General features: G+C 38.5%; 1 non-coding gene across 1 annotated transcript; it reads right to left on the minus strand.

Moving 5' to 3' along the window:
• Positions 1-5,597: 5,597 nt before the first annotated feature.
• LOC121036572 (U1 spliceosomal RNA) lies at positions 5,598-5,753 on the minus strand. Its single transcript, XR_005793399.1, has one exon. It is a non-coding gene; the product is annotated as a U1 spliceosomal RNA (small nuclear RNA).
• Positions 5,754-10,538: the final 4,785 nt, after the last annotated feature.

A 10,538-nucleotide genomic window follows, 5' to 3' on the forward strand; every position in this document is an offset into this window, starting at 1 on the left:
TTTTCTTTATCCATTTATCTCAATGGATGCTAGGGATGCTTTCATAGTTTGGCTATTGTAAATAATGCTGCAATAAAAATAGAAATGCATGTATCCCTTTGAATTAGTGTTTCTCTATTTTTTTGGGTAAATACCCAGAGGTATCATTCCTGGATTGTAGGTTAGTTCTCTTTTAAAATTTTTGAGGAAACTCCACACTGTTTTCCAGAGTGGCTGCACCACTTTGCATTCCCACCAACAGTACAAAAGGGTTCCCGTTTCTCCACATCCTCCCCAACATGTACTGCTTCTCATGTTTGCTTGTATATTCACTCTTTATTTTTTTAATGTTTATTTATTTATTTTGAGAGAGAGAGAGCAAGCGCAGGCACACAAGCACAAGAAGGGGAGGAGCAGACAGAGAGGGAGACAGAGTATCCCAGTAGGCTTCACCTTGTCTGTGCAGAGCCTCAGTGGGGCTCCATCCCAGGACCACAAGATTATGACCTGAGCTAAAATCAAGAGTCAGACGCTTAATCAGCAGCTACCCAGGCGCTCCTCATGTATTCATTTTTTAATCGTTGTATGTCTTCTATGTTTTTAGCTTTTCTTCCCAAATATAATATATTAAATATATATATACACTAAATACACACACACACACACACACACACACACACACACATACACACCCCAAATATATAACAAATGCATTTTGACTGTATTCCTCAAATATTACAAAAATAGTTAAATCTGTACTGAATATACAGGTACTCTTTCACTGAAGTTTGTTTAATCGCTTGATTTTTCAGTTGTATTGATGGTTTCAGGACCTTGCAACAGAAACACGAGGCTCTCTGCAATCTTAGAAAACCCCTTGCGTTTTTGCTAGTCTTCACTTCCTGACACATGTTAGATTTAAGATAGCAATTTTACCTGACAGAGGTAAGATAATTCGACATAAACATACAAAAATGAAGTTTTCATAAGCTAAATCCATGTTAATAAGAATAGTTAAGATTATTTTCTCACTTAGGGCACCTGAGTGCCTTAGTCGGTTAAGCGACTTTGGCTCAGGCCATGATCTCACAGTGTGTGAGTTCGAGCCCCACGTCAGGCTCTGTGCTGACAGCTCAGAGCCTGGAACCTGCTTCAGATCTGTGTCTCCCTCTCTCTCTGCCCCTCCCCTGCTCACTATCTCCCCCCCTCTCTCTCTCTTTCTCTCTCTCTCTCAAAAATAAACATTAAAAAATTATTTTCTCACTAAATTTGTAAGTTAATATTGTCCTTTCCTTAAAAAATAATTGATAGAGGAAAAAGATGGTAGTTTTCCAAAGGTTTTTATTTGGAAGAACAAAATAAATAATTTTGATATTAATAATAATAATATTAATAATAATATTGATAAAAAAGCCACCATCTTTGGGCCCTTCCCATTTTTGTTGTTGCTGTGAAAATGTTACTGGCCTCAAGATCCATTCTCTGATAAGGGTTTTTCCAGAGCAGATGCTGACTATTGTTCCTGGAGATGAAACTTTGTGGACCCAACCACAGTTAATATAATATAATAGACGTAACTTTCCAAGTGAAAATGCATGGGATTGACTAGGAAAGAATGCTTTTCAAGTAGTTTTGTTCTGCTTAGAATTGTAAGATGAGTCTGGTTTTCCAAAGAAAATAACAGTATCTTTTTAGTTCCAAATGAGTGATTCGTGGTCTTGGGACCCATGTGAGGCAAGCCTGTGTTCCAGCCCTGTTCCTTGACTGGAGGCCTCACATGCCTTCCAAGAGCCTCCATGGCATTTGCATTAGAAACCCTCCACTTTGCAGCCGCTCAGGAGCCCAGTGAAAGAAAAGACACTAATTATATATTGGAAGACTAATGAAGTCAAGTAAAGGAAGGAAAAGTACTCCACAGATCACAATAGCAAAAAACCAGAAAATCCCTTTAAAATATTGGTTAGCAAATTCAAACCCTATACCACTAGCAGTCATGTTTTGCATCATTAATTTTTTGCAACTAAAATTGCTTACCCTTTCTAGTTCAAGGTTTCTTTCATCATCATTTAGAACAGGGAATCCTTACATATCCTGTGTACAAAAGAGCAATATGTTATCTAAGATAGTTCGAGAGGAAATTGTAAGATATTTTTGAACTAGTCCCACCTACTATGTTTGAAAATTTGTGTACTCGTTTTTAATCACTGTGAATCTCTGGAGTTTTTTTTCTTTTCTTTTCAAATAAAATATTCTAAGTATATAACAAATGCATCTTATATTCTTCAAATATTATAAGAATATATTTATACATATATTACAAAATATATTTAGTTATATATAATGAATGATTTCAATTGGCTTAGCAGATACCTTTATAAATACGAAATTACTGTTGTCACTTTAGTGGTTCAAGCTGAGGAGGGAAAACTGTGAAGAAAATTATTGCCATTTAATATATAAAAAGATTTAGGAGTGCCTGGGTGGCTCAGTCGATTAAGGATCTGACTTCAGCTCAGGTCATGATCTCAGGGTTCGTGAGGTTGAGCCTGCATCAGGTTCTGTGCTGACAGCTCAGAGCCTGGAGCCTCCTTCAGATTCTGTGTCTCCCTCTCTCTCTGCCCCTATCCCATTTGCACTCTCTCTCTCTTTATCTCAAAAATAAATAAACCTTAAAAAATTAAAAAAATATGTACACACACACACACACACACACATATATATATGTATATATAAAGGTTTTTAAACATGCTAAAAAAAGATAGTTACAGCAATGTGTTTAAAATGCACAAACCCAGGCACCTGGGTGCTGAGTCAATTAAGCATCCAACTCTTGATTTCAACTCAGGTCATGATCTCATGGGTTAGTGAGTTTGGGTTAGTGAGATTGAGCCCCACATCAGGCTCTGCACTGACAGCATGGAGCCTGCTTGGGATTGTCTCTCTCCCTCTCTCTCTGCACCTGCCCCTCTGTTTCTTTCTCTCACTCTTTATCTATCTAAATATAAATAAACAAATGAACAAACAAACATTAAAAAATGCACAAACTAAACTCACAGGTTTAAATCACCTGCTTTTCCTTTTCCTTTTTTTTTTTTTTATGTTTATCTATTTATTTTGGGAGATAGAGAGCACAGGGAGGGAAGGGGCAGGGAGAAGGAGAGAAAATCCCAAGCAGGCTCCGTGCTGTCAGTACAGAGCCAGACGTGAGACTCAATCCCATGAACCATGAGATCATGACCTGAGAGGAAACTAAGAGTCAGATGTTTAACCAACCGAGCCACCCTGGTGCCCCTGAACCACCTACTTTTCTTAATCAGATGTTAGACAAAAACAGTGCACAAAACTTTTTCTTTAATTGAAAAGAAAATTATTCCTGACACCTCTAACAATAAATATGGGTTAACTAATCATAAAATGATTTTTTAAAAACCTCAAAATATTATGACTTAATACCCTTGTGATTCTAACATTATAACCAACTTGTCCCAATCCAGCTTTGATACATACGTTCTTTAATAAGTCATCCTGGGATACTTACGCTTTGCTCCAGTGCTGTGGCATCTATTCCCGTCTCCCTAGCTTCATTTACTGTTCACAGTCCTGCTATTTTTGTGCCTCTGTCATCCCCAATCAAAGTGATTATTATAGCATTGCTTCTTCAATTTCCTGTGTCTGAGTTTCCTGCTACCAATTTCTTTTAGCAGAAACCAAAGCAGGGAGCAGAAAAGTGCTCATGATAGATTTCTACCCTATGAGAATCATCTCCTCTTATCAAAAACAGGCTCCTTTTCCCTCTGCCTCTCCCTGAAAATCTCCATTCTATTACTGAGGTGGATTACAGGCAGACAGTTATTTAAATGCAATAGGTTTTCTGCAATTTCTTCAGACTCCTAAGGGCAACCGGCAATTTATCTCACTTCAGGATTTTTTTTATAGTTAACTCTCTGCATGGTGCTTTGTGAGTTATAAAGTCCTTTGTCAACCCCCTCAAGGAGCTAACAGTCTAGGAAATGTAGAATATAAATTTTAGTAAAAATTATTTAAACATGATTTAATAAGGATAGAAAAGTGAAAAGAAATTAAGGACAGAGTTATTTTGAAAAAGTAATTAAGGACGGGGTGCCTGGGTGGCTTAGTTTGTTAAGTGTCTGACTCCTGGTTTTGGTTCAGGCCATGACAGTTCGTGGGTTCAAGCCTCTCTTCAGGCTATGTGCTAACAGTGTGGAGTCTGCCTGGGATTCTCTGTCTTTCTCTTACTCTGCCTCTCCACCCCCCAAAATAAATAAATAAACTTAAAAAAATAATTAAGTAGATTTTTGTCCATCGACACAAAAAAATTTACTGCAATCATTACATTGGGAAGATATTTTTGTATTAGTGGTTTGTTGTTGTTTTTTTTTTCCTATTATTTCCCCTCAAACTTGATTGCAAATAAGATCAATTGGGAATGTTGTTAAACTGCTGATTCTGATTTAGGTAGATTTTGCAAAGGTGAGGCCTAACATGCTGCATTTTTTTTTTTTTTTTTTGATTTATTGCCAAGTTAGCTAACATACAGTATAATCTTGGCTTCAGGAGTGGATACCCATGATTCATCACTTACATACAATACTCAATTCTCATCTCAACAAGTGCCCTCCCCAATGCTCATCACCCACTTCTCCCACCACCCCCAACACCATGCTCTGGTCAACTCTCACTTTGTTCTTTGTATTTAAGAGTCTCTTTATGGTTTGTCTCCCTCTCTGTAACTTTGTTTCCTTCCCTTACCCTATGGTCTTCTGTTAAGTTTCTCAAATTTGACATATGACTGAAATCTTATGATATCTGTTTTTCCCTGATGGACTTATTTCATTTAGCATAATACCCTCCAGTTCCATCCATGTGGTTGCAAATGGCAAGATTTCGGATGCTGCATTCTTAGCACACTCCCACAGTGCTAGGTGATGCTGAAGTTGCTGGTCAAGGACCACACTAAGCAAGATGAAAACTTGAAAAAAATTCAGCAGTAAAGTGGCAAAGGTAGGAATAGTGTTGAGAATAGTGTTGAGAATAGTGTTGAGTGCAGTTTAAAATGCAGGGCCAGATTTTTGGAGGTGATTTTGCCACCTCACAAAGCAGGAAGGAAGCCTTTTAAAAGATTTTAAACACTGGAGAAAAGGATAAATCCTGCCAAGACAAAAATCAAACACAAGAGGTAGATATAAACATAAGTATAAATCACACAGAATGACTACAGTCTTGGAAGGAAAGGGGCACCTGGGTGGCTCAGTCGGTTAAGCATCCAATTTTGGTCCAGGTCACAATCTCACAGTTCGTGGGTTTGAGCCCCACATGGGATTCTGTGCTGACAGCTCAGAGCCTGAAGCCTGCCTCAGATTCTATGTCCCTCTCTGCCCTTCTCCCGGTCGTGCTCTGTCTCTCTCAAAAATAAATAAACATAAAAAACAAAACAAAAGAATCTTGGAAGGAGAGAAAATGTTGTCATAATTAGCACAGCATAGTAACAATGCAAAGTTACTGCACTGAAAATGTCTACATGCAAAAACAGGGCCAAACCTAACTTACAAATACCTGGCAGCACATTATAGACTGTGACATTTGTGAACCAAAACTATCAGGGGAAAGTACCAACAGTCTCCCACTATTATGTATCCTACAGTTGAGTTTCCCATAATTGGGGAAATTACACTGCAAATGCAAAGTGCATGGATAAGCCTCGCCATGGGAAAACCACGTTCCTGATCATGGTATTTTCTCTCCCAGGTAATTATCTTTTTTTTTCCTTTTTAATGAAAGATTGTTCTGATTAAAGTGCTCCTTAACCAGACTTGATGTTTTATGTTATGTAAAGGGCATCTATAACAATGCAATTGAGCAGTGAAATAGAGAAGCCTCAGTATGGTGCCCTCCTTCAGACCTCAATTTGGGGCTTGATCAGAATATTCATTACAGTCAATGCAAATTCTGATTCCAAAATAGGTTGATTGTTCTCTCCCAGAGGTGTGGTCTTGGTTTAACAAATAAGGTAGGGCAAAGGGAAAGGAAACAAACAAACAAAAAAAAACAACTAGTGGTTTCCACTAGACATTGAGATACAGAAATTTTATTTAAGTGGAACAACACCCATAGGATGTAAGCTTAAAATTTTAGTTGAAATGGATAATCAGTAAATTCTTTTTTTTGCATTCTTTTATCCTTGAGAAACAGACAGGGCACTTTTGCCCTTTAGAAAATCATTTGCCTTGGACAAACTAACTTTTAGGAAATCTATCGTTTCATCCATTCTTTTTTTTTTTTTAAATATTTATTTATTTTTGAGAGAGAGAGAGAGAGAGCGTGCGAGAGAGAATGAGTGGGGGAGGGGCAGAGAAAGAGGGAGACACAATCTAAAGCAGGCTTCAGGCTCTGTGCTGACAGCTCAGAGCCCAACTCGGGGCTTGAACCCATGGACTGGGAGATCATGACCTGAGCCCAAGTCTGACGCTCATTGTACTGAGTCACCCAGGTGCTCCTGTTTGATCCATTCTTTGATACATTCACAGAATAAATATCTTAGCTCCATTGTACTAACTATGAGTAAAATTTAGTACCTGGACTCAAGTAGATTATTATGTAGTTTACTCACATGTATATACATTAAAGAAAATATTAGGATTTATATGTGACTGCTAACTGAGGCCTGCTCTATAACATACTACATACTACTCACTTATTAAACCTAGGATTGAACCCCTCACAAACCTGATATGTAAGCAGAGGAGAATGGAATTACTCTTAGTAAAGCTTACACGAGGGTCCTGGAGTCATATGCTCCCATACGTCCATTAGGTATCTGGCACAAGCTTTTGAGTCGTTTGAGACTTTAGTAAAAGAATGAGAATTTTACAGATGGATGAGCTTAGGGTAGGGAAAAAAAGAGAGTCCATTTCCTTCGGACTGCTCCCACTGTGGGCCAGAAGTTGTCAGGGAGGAGGCAGCTATCAGAATCCAAAGATGGAGGAGTGTGCACAAGGCCTTGGGTGGGGTGTCCAAAGCAGCCCAAAGTAACCCTGTGGCAGGGCGCCCCGGAATAGATACCACATTCATGTTTCTATTCTTTTTTTTTTTTCAACGTTTATTTATTTTTGGGACAGAGAGAGACAGAGCATGAACGGGCGAGGGGCAGAGAGAGAGGGAGACACAGAATCGGAAACAGGCTCCAGGCTCTGAGCCATCAGCCCAGAGCCCGACACGGGGCTCGAACTCGACCATGAGATCGTGACCTGGTTGAAGTCGGACGCTTAACCGACTGCGCCACCCAGGCGCCCCTCATGTTTCTATTCTTAAAGGCAAAGAATAGATTTCTGCTTCTCTGGAAAATCTGGTGGTGTAGCTACTGAGTATTTGTCCTGCCTTCTTTACTTCTCTTTGTGTTCACGAAATACCACTCTATTTCAACTTAAGCATTTCTTCCTTCTTTGAGAGGTGATAGCCATAGCTGTTAGCTTTGTGAGTTTAGCTGTCTGGGCGAACACGAACCCTAGCCGTGGCTTGAAGAAGGATGTGGTGAAGATGTGCATAGCAAGGCAAGAGGAACAGTGTTGTATATCGGGTAAATTCAGGACTCTGATCAATAACTTATATTCACTGGGGTTCTTTGTTGGTCTCCCTGAATTGCATTCTCTCTCTTCCTCCTCATACTGAGTGTACAGAAAGGAGACCCAAGTGGCTGCATCACACTCTGCCCCAGTTCGAGTAAGCAGACACTCCAGCGGGGAATTCAGGCCTTGATAGCCTGGCAGTATCTCTACTGTTGCCTCAGGCCAGGGAACCCTGACTGAGTTGTCCACCTGTTAAGATGCCCCCAGCTTCTCTGTGGTTTTCTTTTATGGGCCAGTGTTATCTTCCTACGCTTTAGTTTCTCCTTTTCATCTTGTGTTAATATTATTTCACCTACGTATCTGCATGCCAGAGTTCTTTCTAATACTCAAATCTGAACATTTTTATTGCTTAAAAACTCTCAAAAATTTCCCAGGATCCCATATTTTCATTGTGTGTTTTATTATCAGCATCCCCAAATGATCTGAGAGCTCCCTCAGTCTCTTTATATCCAACACTTAGCATAATGGCAGGACCTAATTACATGCTTGGTATGATAATTAACAATTATTTAAAAAATCTGAATCTTGAAACTCTTTCTTCCTATGAATATTTGCAATAGTGTAACCCAGTTATGTGCTCCCTAAATGGATGTATAATATTGGGAAAAGTAATCTTAGAAAACATTGTGAAAAATAATCATAGAAAAATAGCTTCTCCTATGTATTGCTTCTGGAGTTTTTATCATGTTCACTGTGTTATTACACAGAGGCTAAAAGATAGAATGGTGATTTTATATAAGGGTTTATTTTATTTATTTTTTTTTTAATTTTTTTTCAATGTTTATTTATTTTTGGGACAGAGAGAGACAGAGCATGAACGGGGGAGGGGCAGAGAGAGAGAGAGACACAGAATCAGAAACAGGCTCCAGGCTCTGAGCCATCAGCCCAGAGCCCGACGCGGGGCTCGAACTCACGGACCGCGAGATCGTGACCTGGCTGAAGTCGGACGCTTAACCGACTGCGCCACCCAGGCGCCCCTATAAGGGTTTATTTTAAATACCTAGAATCATTTTGAAACTTTTTGTTTGTTTCATACTGACTGCTTTGCACTCTAATGAAGCAGCATGTTTCTTAGCATAATTATTCAGTAGAAAAAAAATTTTTTTGAGGTCTTGCTTAAGGCTGAAGATCTGGGTTCTGGAAATGATCCATGACCTCCTAGCACCACCCAGATATATAGATTTAACTTCCAGTAGGTTGGAACAGAAGGGCTCATTCCATGCTGCAACTCCCGAAGAATGTGTGAAAAATAGAGGGCATATCTCCAACCAGACAATATTCATGTTTGAAGGTGTCTTAGGACAGCCCAAGTTCTTCATATTACTGATAGACACACACACACACACACACACACACACACACACACACACACGTGAAAGAAAATCCATTTCATAAGAACATTTTAAATTTAAATAGATATGTTTTGAAACTATGTTCATGTAACTAACACCAGTGATATTTTCCTCCTGATATAGATAGTTGCCAGTGGTATACAGCATCATATACTCCCATATGTACACATGTATACTCCCACAAATCATTTATCCTTAAAGAAAGATCAACATTAATTTAAATTAACTGTTTGCCTACAAGTAGGAGGCAGCTTATGGACTAGGAAAATGTGTGATTATATGATCATTTTTTTCAATAAATATTGGCTTGGTGTTGCTGCTTTGATGAGCTCTCTATATCTTATCCCCAAATGTAGATACCCAGTGTTCATAACGTGAACTGGTATAATACTATTTCTTCCAGATACACACTCCTACAGTCTTCAGTTGTATTTCTATTCTAACACAATATATGATATATAATTATTTACTTGCATCTCTGACTACATCGCAAACTGTCAGCTTCTTAATGAAAAAGGTAGCCTATTTATTGCATGTATAGTAACTAATGAAAATAACAGGCAATCAACATGTGTTTATAGAAGGAATGTGTAAATTAATGAATGAATGAGTGGATAAATAAATGAATGAAAGAATAGACTTGGGCTAATAAATTGATTTGGGGTATTCAATTCTCTGAAAAGGATTTCAAGCTATCTACTGTATTAAATTTATATATACTGTTAAATAACAAAAATTCAATCAAGTAACTTTTAAAGATCGAATTGGCTTTATTAATCAATTCATGGATCATCCCATCTAGCATGTAAAGGGGATCTGCGAAGAGCTACAGGGAAAGAAAGGGTTTTTTTTTTAATTTTTTTAAGTTCTTTCTTTCTTTCTTTCTTTCTTTCTTTCTTTCTTTCTTTCTTGAGAGACAAAGACAGCACAAGTGAGGGAGGGGGCAGAGAGAGATGGTGAGAGAGAATCTCAAGCAGGGTCCATTCTGTAAGCACAGAACCCGACACAGGGCTCAAACTCATGAAACTATGAAATAATGACCTGGGCTGAAATCAAGAGTCTGTCACTTAGCTGAGTGAGCCACCCAAGAGCCCTGAGAAGGAAAGTTATTTAAAGGTAGAGAGGGAGTAGGAAAAAATTATTGGCAAACAATTCATTGTTTTAGGCAATGTTGTCATCCTACCAGGAACAGAAGGAGCAAACATTTGCTCCATTCCATGGAGCAAACATTTAAGGTGAAATTGTAGGAGCTTGTATGAGTCTCATGTTATGAGATATCACCCTAAAATAACAAGACTATGGTTACATAAATGTAATCCAGATTTCTATCAAAACCTAAAGCAATCACTTATGAAAGCCTGTGGCATCCATGCAGGGCTGGTGTAGTTACCTTCTAAGCAGGAAAGTTTGTTCAAAGCAGAAAGAAGTCAAGAATTTCAGATTGTAGCCATATTTCTTCTCTTCTTCCTAGTCTGTGTTTGTTCTTCCCTAACTGAATTCTGAAGACCCCATTCCCTTCTCCCCAAAAAATACATTGTTAGCTGTAAGCTAGAGAATCTCTCTG

The sequence above is a fragment of the Herpailurus yagouaroundi genome, unplaced genomic scaffold (assembly GCF_014898765.1).
Source record: "Herpailurus yagouaroundi ecotype Mexico unplaced genomic scaffold, PumYag 162, whole genome shotgun sequence".
Classification (NCBI taxonomy): domain Eukaryota; kingdom Metazoa; phylum Chordata; class Mammalia; order Carnivora; family Felidae; genus Herpailurus; species Herpailurus yagouaroundi.